This window comes from Lissotriton vulgaris, chromosome 6 (assembly GCF_964263255.1).
Source record: "Lissotriton vulgaris chromosome 6, aLisVul1.2, whole genome shotgun sequence".
Lineage (NCBI taxonomy): Eukaryota > Metazoa > Chordata > Amphibia > Caudata > Salamandridae > Lissotriton > Lissotriton vulgaris.
In genome coordinates this window covers 525,160,887-525,177,146 of record NC_141694.1, presented here as the reverse complement: position 1 = coordinate 525,177,146, position 16,260 = coordinate 525,160,887, and positions in this window count along the sequence as shown.

Here is a 16,260-nt window from a genome sequence, read left to right as displayed (position 1 = left end):
TCTGCCAACAAAGAATTGCAATTTTTAAGTTTGTTTATACGTTCGTTTTTTCTTTCGTTGATTTAGCTAGCATCTTGAGATTGAGCACAATGAGTTATTCTCCATCTATGTTGTTTATGTATTTCTTTTTTACCTACAGGTACCACCAGACCTCCACACCGGCCAGGTACAATACCTAGACCACCCTTGTTACTAACAGGTACACAATCCTTAGGTCCTGCAGAAAGCCCACTTGACCCCTTCTGGGCAACCATAGGGCTGAAACAAGTCAACCTTTTTTTATTGGACAGATAATAGTGCGGAAGACTCTTAATTACTCTTCCTACGCACACCATTATAGAGCTTTTGAATATTTTTCTTTAATTTCACTTATCACGGTTGTCTCTCATCACTACTGTATTAACCAGTGGTTCACCTCCAGGTGGAGGTAACACAACAACTAACCCTATGATGATGCTATCACTTAATAAGTGAGACAGAGAAACAAGATATACCGCCAACCGATCCTAAGTACGTGAATGAGGGGTTTTTATCGGTAGAGGAATGAAAATTTGGAATAACCCTGGTTACTCAGGACAAGTGATCCCTTCTCCCTCCACTATTGATTTTTTGCAGGTATCTGGGCCACTTCCAGTGAGCCAGGCACAGGGGCAGGGGTAGAGACTTTAATATCCCTAAGTGTCAAGCAAAGTTAGGCAAGCCAACAAGCCCTAGGAGATCACCTGGAGGGAAGGCAGAGTGCATCTCACCTTCAGCATGTTCAGAGACCAGCAGGAAGCAGGGCAACACGCAGAAAAGATGACCTTCCAGCAGTCCAGATGAGTCATTTAAGCAGCACAGCAGTACTTCTGGCACATCTTCAATTACAAGCCCAGTAGTGCCTGATTTAGGGGGTCAGAGACCCAGTACCTATACCCAAAAGTGCCTTTGATGTGTGGGGTGACTTCAAAGCAGTTCTCTGAAGTGCACAGGTTCTTCTTTAGGTCCAGTCCTGTCTACCAGGCTGTTTATGGGGGTGGGTACACCATCCCCTTGTGTGGGGACAGGACTAATCAAGTGAAGTGTTAGCCCCTACCTTTCATCCTGCCCACGTAAGGTCATCTGAATGCATGTAGATGGGGACTGGGAAATATCCCTCCTTCATTTTTTGTGGTTGTCTAGAGGGAATTCACAAAGTGTAGCTGTCACCCACCCCAGAGATGTATTGGAGACAGGCTGTCAGGCACGCAAAGCATTAAGTACAGAGAAATGTCCACTTTATAAAAGTGGCTTTTCTAAAACAATAATGTTAAATCCAACTTCACCAGAAAGGTGGATTATCAATACCGTTTCAATTTTGTGAAACAAGAAAAATTGACTCCTCTCTTATCAGTATTTACAGCTTAAAACTACAAAAAAGAATCCCCAATGCTAACCTGTGAGACGACAGGGCTGTTGGTCACTACCAGCACATGCAGTATATAAAATTACATGTCTTACCTATTACTTACATTGCACCGTGCCTTTAGAGCTAACTAGGACCCATCTTAGGGGGCCACCTAAATGTAATAAAAGGGGATTTTAAGGCTAGGTAAGTAGTTTTAAATGCCAAGTCGAAGTGGCAGTAAAATGCAATCACACAGCAACTGCAGTGGCAGGCCTGAGACAGGTTTGAAAGACTACTTCTGTGAGTGGCACAATCAGTGCTGCAGCCCACTAGTTGCTTTTAATGTACAGTCCCTGGGTATATGATATACCACTTGACAAGGGACTTACAAGTAAATCAAACATGTCAAACCGGTATTAACCAATTATACCTTGCTTAAAGGAGTGAGCACATGCACTCTAGCTTATATGTAAATCAAAATGTCAAACAGGTATAAACCAATTATACCTTGCTTAAAAGAGAGAGCACATGCACTTTAGAAATGGTCAGCAGTGGTAAGTTCCCCAGAGTACTAAAGGCAACAAAAAGAGTTTAGCAAAAAGAGGAGGAGGAAGGATAAATGTTCGAATGACCCTTCAAAGAGTGCCATTTTCCAACATGACCCCCCAGCCAAAAGCTAGTGTAGACTACTCAATACTTTGATGGACGTACCTGCTTAGGATAAATGAACATGGACAATAGCTCACTTCTGCAGGGGTACTTGCCAAGTCTGCACTTCTCTGAACCCAATAGGATCCCTCTGTCTATTTATTTATTTATTTTTTAAACTTATATGGCGCAAACAGCTACCCAAAAAGGGTTTCCCGGCGTCTATACTCCCTGAGCCCACTGAGTAAACTGTCTCCCACCCAAGGAAGACTCTATCCATAAGAACATCAATCAACAGAGGGCACTGACAGCTGTCAATGTCACAAGCCAGGTCCAAGGCTATTCAGGGGTCTTTGTCCTCTGTGGTTTCTTAGAGTGGTGGCAGTAGCCCCAGGCGCCTTCCATCCTTTCTCCACTCTCCCTACCAGCAGTTCAGGAAATGTATCCTGCAACTATTTCTCCAAACCAGGGTTTTTACCCTTATTCTGAACATGTGCCTAGAAAGCCAGGACTTCCATGGAAGTAAAACTACCTCCCACAAGTGAAACACACTCTGCATGTACAGTGCAAGATTCTTCCTGGTGCAGGTCTTCAACCCCTGTCCCTGTTACAGTTCAGGGAGCCCCTCAGGCAAGAAGTGGTATCACCAGGGTCAGTCTTGTGGCTCTCCTATCTCAGAGCTGGCAACCCCTAATCCTCCCACTGTGGATTATTTCCACCTCTTACCACTCCATATTGGCTTCTGCGCTCTCCTCTGTTCAGTGGTACTGCCAGAATCCAGAACTGTTTGGGGACTTGTGGCAGCCGCCCTCCCCCCAAGTTTTCCTGAAACTATAGGGCCCCCTCAGTGGACTGTCTATTGGTACAGACTAGATTCCCTTCTGGTGCTCCCTCTGGTAACAATTCAAGCTCTGGGAATAGGGCACCCTGGGTCTCTGCTCACCCCCACCTCTCCTTCTACTATGAGCAGGGATATGGGACCCTTTATCCCCCTCCCCACCATACTGGGACCTATCTGGGTTACTGCAGTTGGGGGGAACCTGAGCCAATCCCCTTAGGATCACATTTAAGACTCTCTTGTACTCACCCGGAGGCCTGCCTCCTATGCAAGTTCCCTGGGGCCCGAGAACTTACACTTAACCAGGTGTCAGCATAGTCCTGGAAAACATTAACTGAACATGTGCTCTCTGGCAATCAAATGTAAAGCCCTTCAAAATTGTTTGCCATGTTACTCTTAACCCAACCATACTGTGCGCTGAAAACATATCCCACCAATTCCTCCCAGGACTGGTGAGACAAGATCTGACTTCCCCTGAATATCAGCCTACACTCTCCTGGGGTAAGTTTATACTTCTTAACCTGGGACTCCTTCATGAGAGTATATCTCAACCTCGTCCTGTCCTGTCTTCTAGGGCCAGTAGGGCGTCCCTCCGACCACCAAGAATATGACTCTTTATGCCAGCTCCTCAATCCTCCTCAGGGATCATTTGCACCTCTAAAGCTACCTCAGATATACGAAACCAAAGGCAAATGTTGTCCCCCTCCTTGAAGTTTGGCACAATGTCTCTGGATATGTGAACTGTATCTTTAGCACTGGACATAGTAGTTTTGCTGCCATTAATATTGTTGTTGCAGGGCTCTGATTTCCAGCTCTGTGAGGCTCAGTTCAGGAGCCCACTAGACGTTTGTCTCTTTCATAGCTCTTTCTGCCTCAGCTTCCTCCATGACAAATGTATCTCTGACTAAGGCCCGTTCAGCCTCAGCCATTCTCTCCACAGCCAGTGCTTTGTCAGTCTCAGCTATCCTGCAGTCAACTGTGACAGCTGCAGTCTCAATCTCCCTCTGAGCATGTCTGTCCTTGAGCTCCGCCGGGGATCGATTTGGAAGGATACACATCTCCCAACGTATGATCCAGTAGGGGACTCCCTTTCTATTGACTCCCCTTTCTCCTCTGGAGCCTTTGCCGAGTGATTTTTCCTCTCCTCTTTCTCAGGACCACTGTCCTCTTGGGCTGCTGGTTTGGGATCATCTTTTGCATTCATCTGTTTGTGCTCAAATGCATGTAGTGCAAGCATTAGGTCCAAGTTATCTGAATCTCTATTCACAGGCAGCCCCCTTTCCTTGCGGAGCTTCCTCAGCTCCTTCATACTGCAAAATGAAAGGCAGCTGAGATCCACTTCCAGTCTGCCAAGGTGGGGACAACAACCAAACAGGGTCCCCATTTGTTGAAGATAAGTAGGATAAATTTGAGAGAAACAGGAGAATTTAATATTGATAATGGTCTTTCATATAGAGTTATGGTATACAAACAGTTAATATATGGTATTGCAAAAATACAAGCCCAATCCTCCCCGCTGATCACCAATTTTAGAAACTGGGTTTCTGGTTGGTAAAGATATGCACCCTGTCCAAGCAGATGCCCCAAACCTTGTCAGAGTAAGCTAGATTCACACTAAAAGATATCCTGCACTCACCGTGTGGTAGCGTGACACAGAGCAGTCAGGCTAAAGAGGCAATGTGTAAAGTATTTGTGCAACACGCACAGTAATACAATGAATACACCAGGAAAAGACTCAACAGTTGTTTATACAAATAGGTTATTATATTATAAACAAATAAGACCAAAACAACAAAAATCCAATGCATTGAAGTTCAGTAAAGCATTTAGAAGCTGTAGTGCTAAAAGAATTAGACTTTAAAATTAGGACTAAAAGAGCAGGCAAAGTCAAAGATCGGGCTGACCATGATGGAGAACTGGCCGGACACAGGACCTATGCAGGCCCTGGTGAGCAAAGTACCTTTCCTGGTCACAAACGAGATGCATCAATCTTCTACACACAGTGAAGTCAATGCGTCGGTTCCTAAGATGGGTACCAGTGTCGAGATGCGTCGAGCAATGCTCTGGATTGTGCCATGCAACCAATGGGATACGTCAATCTCACCATGCTGCGGTGATAGACTGTCTGATATGTCAATCTCTGGAGGATAAAGCTCTGGTTTTGATGAGATGCACCGATTTTACCCCCACAACTGGGTTGATGCGCTAGTTCTGCTCCAAGTAAACATGAAATGTGTTGAAATTCATATTGCAAGTATCTTGGCCACTGCCAGCGAGCCAAGCAGAGGAGCAGGGTTAGGAACATTGACATATCTGAGTCTTAAGCACCAGGAGGTAAGTGAACAAGTCCTTGGGGATCACTTGGAAGGGAAGACAGAGTCCAGCTCTCCTTCAGCAGCATCAGAGAACAGCAGGCAGCAGGGAAACAAACAGAAAAGCTGGGCTTCCTGATCAGCATTCCAGTTGAGCCATATAAGCAGCCCAGCAGTTCTTCTTGCAGAGCTTCAGTTACCAGTCCAGAAGTGTCTGCTATAGGGGATCTTAGTCACAGTACTCATACCCGAAAGTGCCTTTGATGTAAGGGTGATGTCAAAGCAGATCTCTCAATTGCACATATTCACCTTTTGGCCCATTTCTGTCTACCAGGCTGCCAAAGGGGGGTAAACCAGCCCTTTGTGTGGGGTGTGGATACTAGCTGTTTAAGTGAAGGGTCAGCCAGTGCCTTCCATCCTGCCAATTCAAGGCCATCAGAATGCAGATGTATGTAGATGGGTTCTGAGGCACACCTATCCTTCCTGTGTTGTGGCTGACTAAAGGGACTGCACAAATGCCTTTGGTAATGCATTTCCCATCCACCAAATTCTAAACCATGTCTTATGAATAGATTGTAGTGCAGGAAATACAGTAGAGTTAAAAGATAAACTGTATTTTGATAAATCTTTCAATATACTAGGTTCAGAGGAATGTCAACACTATGAATGTTTTTTTTTGCCAAAGTCAGCTACGTCACTAAAATAAATAATTATGCACTAGTTTCCCAAAGCATATTTTAAGGCCGACTTGCATTCCTTGGATCTGACATATGTACCGCTTATCTTTCTTATCTGAGGTCATAAACCTTTTGAATGGCCTCCACAATAGAAATAACCTTGGGAGTCAATCAATATACAAACAAATTTTCCTACGCAAATACTCTTTCTGACCATCTTGATCCCTATTGACTGGACTGAGCTGCTGTCTATAGATCACAGAAGGAAAATACCGTCAACCTTGGTAGCTATTGAAAAATCTGCTAACGAAGCCACGCTTACTGGGCATACCACATTTGCTGATGTGAAGATGTTTCATTGTTGTTTGTCTGATAGGTATCTAAGCAATTAAAATAATCAACGATCAGTTTATTTATTTATAGTATTCACTACAGACAACAAAAATCGACTTTCACCATCATAATGTTCTTGAGCAAGTTTAATGTTTAAACTTCCTTCAAAATCATAGCTAAAAGAGTTATTGTAGGCTACGATGTAAAATGTAAAAAGAAGTAAAGAGAGCAGTAAACTTTAATTAAAGAACATGAGCTTAATGTTCAAGGAAATATTGCAACTACAGGCGTACTATTTATATTATTACTACACGTCAGTGTTGACAAAATAACACCCTGTTTTGGTCATGGGCTCACTTGTTTCCAGTATGGATCGGTCAACCTACTTCTTTTTTTCAAAGGCATGCAGGGTCTGGAACTACCAAGCGCTGTACCGCGAAGCATTTCCCGAATTCCCAGTCTGTTTCCACGGATATATTTAACCTGTTTCTAGCAGGCGAAACATGTGAACGGACTCACAAGTGCTTCTGCACAGATGATATTATATACAACTTGTAAGGTAAAACACAAACAGTACACTAATTCGCAGAGCAAGATACTTTTAGAAGGCAGTGCTTAATTTGTACAAAAGAAAAAAAAAGTGCTGGGGCCCTCGTAAGTAGGCCACTAAAGCTTACATCAGCATTACCCCTTCCAGCGCTGCCAATGACAGTTCCAACAAAACTACTAACATCAGACTATTCCAGGCTTCCACTGTTAATAGAATTGCTTGAGAGGCAGGTATTAGTCATTTTTTATGTAAATTGAATTAATAAGTAACTGTTGTTGTGGTCATCCCTAAATGAGACAAACAGTGCTATCATAAGTGTTGTAGTTTACAATTAAGTGCTGGTGCAGAGCGAGCATCGAAAACCACTGGATCAAATTAGGCCCTGTGGAAGAACAATAATAGTTACAAAAATAAAAAAACAACACAAGTCAAATAGGAAACCACACCAACACCTTTTGTATTGTTTGCTAAAGTGCAAATAGACAAGATTCTACCTATAGATGGAGGCAGGGAGTTCCAAAGTAATATCAATATACCAAAAAGAAGTTCTAAGGAACCTATAGAGTAAATTGATACTTGTATAGCGCACTACTCACCCGCAAGGGTCTCAAGACGCTTGTACGAATACCGCTGTGGAACCCATCCTGGCTTTCCCTGTGAGGCGTCCACTCCTGGGCACCCCCAAAGTGGAGGGGAGGCATCCTTAGCGTTGTGGGGGCCGTTGTGGAAATTAAGCAAGCTATTGCCCAGAGTTGCAGAGTGGGACTCCATGATTGGAATAGGCACCGAGGCGAGAATTATCAGGTCCGTGGAATTTTGAGCCCAAGACCCGCCGAGGCGGGGAATTGAACCCTGGTCCCGGGCTAGACCTCTGCATCAGGGTCTGCCACTCTAATCATTGAGCCACACTTCTCCACTTGAGCCACACGTCTCCACATAGACAGCCAGATCCTCTTGAAAAAATGTTAGAGTATGCAAAATTCAAGTAGTGGGGCACTTGATAAGGTCGAGATGAACTACAACTTCAGGGCCCTATTCACATAGCTTTTTGTTGTATTTTTTTGTATACATTTTTTTATTACAGAATTTTATATAGCGTGACCTTGACTCGAAGGTATGGGGTATCAGAGCACTTTACATAGCACCAGTTGCGTTACATGAGGACACGTTAATTTTTGTTAGGCACAAGGGGCCTCATTTATGCGTTAAAACAGTGATGCGTCACTTTTCACTGCGTCCTCTTTGCGACACCAATGATGCGTCATATTTACAGTATGACGCATCATTGCGCTAGGAGTTACAGTATTTCTGATGTATCTGTAGGCGCAAAAGTGACGCATTGCTGGAGTGTGTCACAAAAGTGACGCTAATCCAGCAATGTATCTTTTCACATGGGGCAAGCCCTATGTGAAAGGGCCTGTGCCAGTTTTCACGCCTGCTGTGAGGCAGGCTTAAGAAATTGACGCATTTGTGTCCTAGAAGTGGCGCAGTGAAATCTCATAGATTTCACTGCATCACTTCTACGCCCCTTTCTTGCGTCAATACGACCACCTTGCATACATTATACCTGGAGCAGGTATAATGTGGCACAGGGGTTTACAAAGTGACGCATCTACCTAGATGCGTCACTTTGTAAATATGGTGCAACAAGGCGCATTTTTTACGCCACTGGTGCGTCACAAAAAGTGATGCACCAGCGGTGTAAAAGTGATGCACGGCCTCATAAATGAGGCCCACGGAGATTAAGTGATTTGCCCAGAATCACAGGATATTTAGCGTCATTGTTGAGACTCGAACCATGATCCCCAGATACAAGATCAACCACCCTAGCCCTTAGGCCAACTCCTCTCCCCAACTTTATAGATGTATGATAGATGTGTCATACTCTTGGATTAGATGTGAATTGCTTCTAAATATCAAGGCCTGCTTCATAAATCACTTTCTGTGAGTAGTCGGGTCTTACTTAAGGCTTAAAGGTGTCTTATTCATGGGGGGTGAAGGGGTGGCTTAGCCAGCAGTGGAATGAGTCACATTTTGCATTAGCTCTGGGTTGTCTGCTGGCCACGTAATTTAGTATCCTTTGGTCCCCAACGCAGCAGGCCTGACTACTTTATCTTCAAGCTGTTGGAGGTGTGAGTGAACTGGCAAATGCTGTATAGTAGTGGAGAAGCTAACTAATTAAGATACAAATATATAAAATATCAGTTAAGTATGCAAAGATTAACGTAAAATTTAAAGTTGAAATGACACACAGTTTAATGTGTGAACTGCCCTATGTATACATAATTATTAGTATAGGTCGCAGAAACAATTAAATGCAATTATTCATTTAACTGCTTGTGAACTTGACAATGCTGAAATGTGCACAATGGAATTTAGAGGCTTGGCCTTAAATGTGACAGGTTTAGAAATATTCGTCATAACTGCAGAATGTTCTGGTTTAACAAATGTATTACATATTGATAACCAAACTTCCTATTTTCCCCATATTTCGCATAATGCTTCAATAGAATAGTTGTACATTTTAAAACAGTATTTCTTGTTCATGGTTATGAAATGCATTACTCAACAGTATTTTTGCAAGTTAATGTTTCTCTTACCCACTGAAACATTTAACATTGGAAGGTTACACTGTGTTTGATGCCTATGGGAATGAGGGCTTATGAATTTGAGAAAAACCACACACAAAAGATGTCTGTAACAAACTTTGTGATAAAACTTTACAAGTTGCAGGTTATTGTGTGTAAAAGGAAGAGCTGAACTCCCTCTCAAACAAATGCTGCTGCCTGATTGAGTCTGAAGAGGAGAGACCTGCTACACATTTTGCAACACTAATTTAACCTTTTATATTGGTGCATGTTCCTAGTAGGCTCAACACGCTTTTCACATTGCTATTCCCAGACATCATCCCATTTTCCTTGTTCTCGACTGACAGCAGTGGCTATGGCTGCTGCTGTTCATCCATTGCCTTATTATTGCTGTTTGGTTTTTTACAGATTGCTACTGCAACTGTCTGCTTATTTGCTCAAATTATTCAGCCTCAACTGCGTTTCCTGAGCTACTCTTAATGGGAAGATCTGCTGCTTTGAGTTGAATTGTGAACTTTATGCTCTCTTTATCTCACTCTTTTCAATTGAACTTGAACTCTTCATGAGTTCTACTAGCTCTAAATTCTGGTTCTGTGCAATAGAATAGGGAATGTCTCCTTCATGGAACGTGCATGATGCATTATTTGATGATTTGTTCTAAACATACTGTTATAAGATTTCTGTAAAGTTACTTGACTATATTGAATAATCTGAATAAAATGTATTTGACTAATCTCTTAATAATAAATCAACTTTTAAAATGAATTCAAACTTTCATTATTGACTCACTATAGAACTGTAATTGTGATATATCTTATTATGATGATATAGCTCCAGACTCCAAACATAATGGCAAAGATCCATCACCTGAAAGCGAGTTCTACTCGAAAGCCTGCGGAGCAACAGGGCTTAACCATGTAAGTGATGGTAAGGAAAGGAAGAACCATAATTATTATATTTTTCTCCAGATCAGTGGTGATTAAACCTGGGAGTCCATGAAAGAGTATGTGTACAGCAACAAGATGGTGGTGGCTGTATATATTGAGGCAGTGATGTGCCTTCCATTTGAAATGCGGGCCTTCAACAGAAAGTCGTGGGCACTGGACTGGCGCTGCGGAGAAGTGAGCACATGGGACTCCGGGTGCCCTTATGTATGAATTTAAGGCTCCTGAGGCAGCAACATTTAGAATGCTGTAGAAGCAAGGCTGCGTGATGGCGTTGGCAGCAGGATATAAGTGAGGTGCCAGTGAAGTGGTTAAGTGGTGTGATTACTGTTATCACTTTGGCCAGGACGTGAAAGGTACAAGTAAAGTTTGGAGTGGCTCTCGTCCCAGAGCTATATAAACATAAAATGGCACTGTATCGTCACACAATGGGGTCTGGCAAAGTACTGCTCAGCCTTTAAAGGTCTGCACCTATTGTTCACCAACTGGGATAAATAAGTCTGAACTCATTAATGCTGGTGACAACAGAGAGAGAACTCTTTCTAATTTATATACGTGGGATGATGCACTCACAATGTCTGCTAGTGAACTGGACATTTAAATGTGAGGCCATGATGCTTGTGTCTCTCATTGACCTCCTAAGTAATCTGCAGAGGCAGCGTAGAAGCCCCAGCACTGTGGTAGAGGATTGCTATAATGTCAATGTGACCCTGTACTTACATTTGCACAATTATGACCAAACTCAAACCCAAGAGGAATCATTTGTGATGTGGATGGATCAAGCTACCCTCATCAATGTAGCTCATGATTTGCTCATGATTGTAGGTGTACAAGAATAGAAGAGTACTAGACAATCCTAGTCTGGTTTGGTACTGGCAGGATCATATGATAATTGTGCTGGATTTGTATTGAGTGAAGGGTATCAGCAGACAGATTTCAAAATCTAGTGCAGGCAGAGGATTATTGCCTGAGAAAAGTGAAGTGGGAAATAGTGGCATACATGGGGGTACCTGATGAACATAAAGGAAAATTTGACAAAATCTTGCTGGCAAAATTAGACACTAGAGCCAGTTTAGAAACTATTTTTGATTTGGTTACAACTGATGTAAATCTTTGACATGCTGATCACAGGAAACGGTGGACAGGGTCATGGAAAATGAATCTGTTCTGGCAGGAATGAGGCCACCAATGATGGAGCTCCAATACAAGTGGCGGACTGAGATTAGGTTTCAACAATTGTTAGACAGTGCTGAGGAAGCAGAGGGCCAATCATGGTGAAACAATATTCGTATAGGTGGGATTCCAACAAAAGCAGAAGGACCAAGATTAGAATTATTCCTGAAGAACTGGTCAGCTTTTATACTTTTGGAAGGCAAAGGATCAAACTTCTTTCCATTTGAAGGAGCACACAGGGTTTCGGGAAGCCCGGCAATGTCTGGAGCTTCCTCTTGGACTAAAGACTCGCAGTAAAAGACCTTAATTTCAGAATCCATGGCCATATCCTGAAACTATCTCAATCCTTGGACAGTGGAAAACAGAGGGTGTTCATCTCCCTAGATTAAACAGGAGCAGTGCAATCAAGGTGTTACTCATTCTTACAGGTAAAGTGAGACATACACAAATTGAGTCTTAAATATGCACTTCTATTCCAAGCAAAACTCACAAGGATTGATGATGAAGTCTGTTAGAAATTAGGGTTTCTGGTTCACAAATTATAAACCCTGTCCAAGCAAGAGCCTAGTCAGGGAAAGTTAGATACTCAACCTAAATTGACCTGTTCTCACACTCTGGTAGCTTGGCACAGAGCAGTCAGGCTTAATTTAGGAGGTAATTTGTAAAGAATTTTTGCAACATTTAAATTGCAGTAACACAGTGAAAACACCACAAAAAAGACTCCACACCAGTTTAGAAAAACAGAGAACACTTATCTGAGTAAAACAAGACAAAACCACAGAGGTTTTTAATGAAGTTGTCCCATCAGGACAAATACCAAAATCTTGGAAAGGATCACTAATATCTCCTATCTACAAAAAAGGTAATTGGCAACTACCAGACAACTATCGCTTGATTACCCTCCAAGATACTGACGCAAAACTATTTGCGGGTCTTTTACTATCAATTTTATCAGATTGGGTTAAGGAAAAGCAAATATTACCCCGAAACCAACCTGGGTTTATCAAAGGTCTAGGAACTTCAACAAATATATTAATTTTATCTGTTCTAATGGATAAGGCGCTGTTAGCTAAACAACCTCTCTACTTTTGTTTCGTCGATTTTAAATCGGCATTTGACTGTGTAAATAGATACCTTCTATGGAAAAAACTTGAAGACCAAGGAATTCCGTACCCACTACTAAAACTTATATAATTATTGTATTCTGAAAATTGGGTCAGGGTGAGAATCGGTGATGGCCGAACATTATCTAATAAAATATCCACGTCACGAGGACTAAAGCAAGGTTGTGTCCTTGCTCCACTACTTTTTAATTTATTTATAGCCGACCTCACCATTGCATTGAATGAAGTTAATGCACACCCACCGAAGCTAGCAGGAAACCAAATATCAAATCTGCTGTACGCAAATGACGTTGTACTTCTAAGTCAAACTAAGGTGGGCCTGCAAAGACTAATTGAACGCATATCAATGTGCGCAAAAGAGAACCGAATGGTAATAAATGAATCAAAGACAAAAATAATGGTAGTCACAAAGAACAGACGACAAAAAAATAAATGCAAATGGATGCTGGAACAAACTCAACTAGAGCAGGTTGATTATTACCGGTATCTCAGTGTTATATTCAATGATAGTGGAAACATTTTCTCCCTCAGAAAAAAGACATTACTAGGAAAGCTAATAGTCTGGAGGCTGCATTTAGGATTATACAAAATAAACTAACATCACTGTCCTATGGCCCTTTATTAAAGATCATATCAGCTAAATTATTACCAACATTGACATATGGCTCTAAAGTTTTAAATGGTAAGGACGCAGAGATAATTAACAACGCAGTTGCTAAAACTTACAAGATTCTATTCCATCTACCATCTAATGCCTCCCAAGCACAGGTGAGGTTGGAGTTTGGGATAAATTACCAGCAAAACGCACGAAAAGGTCCAATCCTGAAAGTATGGAATCGTATAAAAAATGACCTTGACAATCAAATGTCCTGGATACTATGGCAAGAAGTGAAAGACAACCGCAAACTGCAAGCTTTGGCTTATCTAAGGGAAGCAAAGGAAGAATTTGGAATAACACCAATTTGGGAGAATACAATTACCCAGGAAAGTTTCAAAAGAACAATTATTAAACTGACTAATCATCTTCGCTGATAAAAGACAAAGAGGTACTTGTAAAAAGAAGACACGCATGGACAATTATAAATGGATTTTAAAAAAAGCAAGTCCAAGAATACCTTGAAACATCATGGTCACAGCAAAGTAAGCAAATTTTTATAAAAGCACGTTTTTGACTTTGGCCAGGGGTGTGTCATCTGCCGTCATGGAAGATTAGTGAGGACAATACTATATGTAGGCTATGTAAATGTGGTCAAGGGGATATTATACATCTACTATGTCTTTGTCCTGCAATAGAACCTGAAAGGAAAATTATCCTTAAAGACTATTTAATGCTCGTGGAGTAAGGACATGTAGACAAGCGTTAATGGCATGCCTAAACCCGAATGACGTATTTATGAATTCTGCATTTGTTAAAATTTTATCTGTGATTGGTAAAAAACTTGAAGAAAATATTTTTTAATTCTACAATTTATGCAATATTAGAATAATTATGTAAAAGGTGTTTTAAAGTTTTTATACTCTGGTGATATTTTAAAAGCATTTTTGTAAGATTTTAATTAATGAAACAAATAAACTTGACAGTGAGTCTTAAATATGCACTGCTATTCCAAGCAAAACTCTCAAGGATTGATGATGAAATCTGTTAGAAATTAGGGTTTCTGGTTCACAAAGTATAAACCCTGTCCAAGCAAGAGCCTAGTCAGGGAAAGTTAGATACTCAACCTAAATTGACCTGTTCTCACTCTCTGGTAGCTTGGCAGAGAGCAGTCAGGCATACTTTAGGAGGTAATTTGTAAAGAATTTTTGCAACATTTAAATTACAGTAACACAGTGAAAACACCACAAAAAAGACTCCACACCAGTTTAGAAAAACAGAGAACACTTATATGAGTAAAGCAAGACAAAACAACAGAAATCCAATCAGTCAAGTTGAGATATGAAATTTTAAATATTAAATCCAAAATGGTGCTTAGAATTCAATAGCTTTAAAAGGATGCTTGAGGCCATGCTAGATCGGGTTAACCTTAAAGTGCAGGCTGACAACGATGGAGGGCAAGCCAGCTACAGGACCCATGCAGGGCCCACTGAAATTGTACCTTGTACTCAGCAAGCATCCATGTTGAGGATTCACTGTGTCGGGTCCAATTCATGCAGTCGGGTCGATGTGTCGGAGTCGAGCCTCGCAGTGGTGTCTTTGGATCGGTGCTGCGTCATCATCTAACCTCGTAGTTATGATCTGTGTTGTCATATAATCTGCACTCCGTTAGAGGACACAGCATCAGTTCTAATTGGCGCAATGGGTCACTATGTCGATTTTTGCAGAAAACAGTTACAGAACCTACTTCTGCGGCCCAGGGTGGGAGAGGACACTTCAGGCAAGGATAGGATGGCAAGTTCAGCAAAACCAGCAGAGTTGCAAGACATATTTTGTGACCCTGAGATGTCAGAGAACACGAGGCAAGCCAACAAGCCATTGGAGAAAGTTGGGTACAAGAATGCGGAGAATAGGTCCAGTGAATCTCACTCCCAGACAAAAGCAGCAGACAGCAGGTTAACACAGCAGAGCAGGTAGCAAAGTGGCAGTTCCTCCCACAGCACAGCAATCAGTGGATAGCAGGCAATCAGAGCAATGCAGGTAGCAATGTGTCAGTCCACCCTACAGAAGAGCAGCTCTTCTTCCAGATAGAATGTCCTTAGTTCCAGCAAAGGTCTGATTTGGTGGTGTCAGGTGATCAGTACTTCTACCCAAATGTGCCTTTGAAGTTCGGGAAAAAGGGGGTGGTGATGGACGGAGTATCTGAATCAATCAAACACTCACACCCAGTCACACCCAGTCAATAAATCTGGGTTTAATCCATCAATCCAAGCAAGCCGGGCTGAAGACGGCTGGCATCCCAGAAACCGGTCCTCGGAAGCTTGTTTCCGGCCCAGGGAAGGCATGGCTAGGCAGTTCGGGCTGGACTGTTCCCATGAGGCACAGGGTCAGACTGAGTTGCATATGGCCATGGCTGAACTGGGGTGGTGTGGAGTGCAAAAAAACGATGGATTAGGCCCAGATCTCTGTACTGGGGTGAATGTATGACATTGTTCTGCATTCTGTCCATCAACTGTGGTTTTTGCATTTGTCACCCGAGTGGGATGGGTATGCTCAGACGTGAGTCCCATGCTCTCCACACCACTGAATTCAAGCAAGCCGGGCTGAAGACGGCTGGAATGCCAGAAACCGGTCCTCGGAAGCTTGTTTCCGGTCCAGGTAAGGCATGGCTTGGCAGTTCGGGCTGCACTGCTCCCATGAGGCACAGAGTCAGACTGATTTGCATATGGCCATGTCTGAATTGGGGTGGTGTGGAGTGCAAAAAAACGATGGATTAGGCTCAGATCTCTGTACTACTGGGGTGAATGTATGACATTGTTCTGCATTCTGTCCATCAACTGTGGTTTTTGCATTTGAAGTTCGGGAGACATCAAAAATGCAGTTGAACATCATAAGGTACCTACCTTTCCTGCCATGGCTCCAGACTCCTGACTCCAGGCTCCAGACTCACTACAGGGGATATGCAGCTCTTTTTGTGGGGATAGGTACAGCTCGATTTAGGTGTAAGTATCAACTCCTCCCTCCCATTCTATCTCAAGAAGGCCCATCAGCCTGGTGATGGGTCATCAAGATGAAAATGGCCTGCTACTTCTCCCCCCTGGTGTGACTGTCT